Here is a 1,551-nt window from a genome sequence, read left to right as displayed (position 1 = left end):
ACCACCACCACCACCAGCAGCAGCAGCAGCAACAACAGCAGCAGAACCATTACCACCACCACCGCCACCACAGCCACCACCACCACCAACAACAACAACAACAACAACAACGAATGCAGCCTTGCCACCACCACCAATAACAACAGCAACTACTACTACTACTACTATTACAACTACTACTACTACTACTGCTACTACTACTACCACTACTACTACTACTACTACCACTACTACCAAACACGTCACTGAGAAAGTGCATCTGTCGGCCTAAAGTGATAATATAAACATTACACGCAACAACAATAAAACTAACAATATCACACGCACACACGCTCACACATATAAATACCGCTACACATACACATCAATAAAACACAGATACATACACACACACAAACACATGTATATATACATATATACGCCACTATATACATACATACAGCACCGTACATCCACGTACTATTGCATCCTCAAGGCTGCCATCGCCGCCTTTACTACACCTATACCACCATCGACACCACCCCCGTCCCCTGGACGCAGTATCCCCACCGTCACCGTCAACATCATCATCGCCATCCTCACCCATTTCAAGTAACACCACCACTCTTGTTACTACAACGACGACCACCACCACCGCCACCACAACCTCCATCACAATAACTACCACCACCACCACCACCACCACCACCGCTACCTACATTACTATTACTACGAACAATACTACCAGCACGCGCCCTCACTACTGCTACTACGACCACCACTAACACACTCAACCCCCAAGCACTATCACCCACCCGCAAGCATCACCACCCACCCGCAAGTACGACCAGCCACCCGCAAGCACCACCACCCATCACCAACAGACGTATGTCACCACCATCACCGCTACCACCACCACCACCACCACCACCACCACCACGAGCACTATAGCCACCACTAGGAATCTCCCCGACCCTTATAGGATCCACTTCTACTCGAATTTAGCGCCCACAACAACAACAGCAACATCAACAACAACAACAAAAACAACAATAGCGACACCTCGTTTGTGCTAGTAGCACAAAAGTTAAACTGCTCTGCGAAGCGGTTTCGATTCCTGCTTGAGGAAGAATGTTTCGCTGTAATTAACGACGCGGGACGAGGAAATAGTTAGATTACTCCGTAGTTTCTACTGTTTTCTGTTTATCTTTCTGTTTTTGCAGAGAGAGATCTGTTCTAACAGCTGCAGTAGCAGTAGCAGCAGCAGTAGCAGCATTGTCGCTATTAATCACAGCCACAAAACTACAAACATAACAACAACATTCACCATCAGCTGCATCTCTAACTCTAACGGTGTTCAGGTTAATATTTTTACGAACTGGATCGCCACCAACGCCGTACACACGTTACCACCGGGCCGCCTACACCACCGCCGCCGCCGCCGCTGCCATCAACACCACCACCCCCACTGCCAGTTCTCAACACCGCCAACAACGCCATCACCACCCTGATATCTATACTGTGACAGCACGAACATCACCACCTGCACCACTACCACTACCACCACCACCA

The sequence above is a fragment of the Octopus bimaculoides genome, chromosome 12 (genome assembly GCF_001194135.2).
Source record: "Octopus bimaculoides isolate UCB-OBI-ISO-001 chromosome 12, ASM119413v2, whole genome shotgun sequence".
NCBI classification, from domain to species: Eukaryota; Metazoa; Mollusca; class Cephalopoda; order Octopoda; family Octopodidae; genus Octopus; species Octopus bimaculoides.
This window is presented reverse-complemented; position numbering follows the sequence as displayed.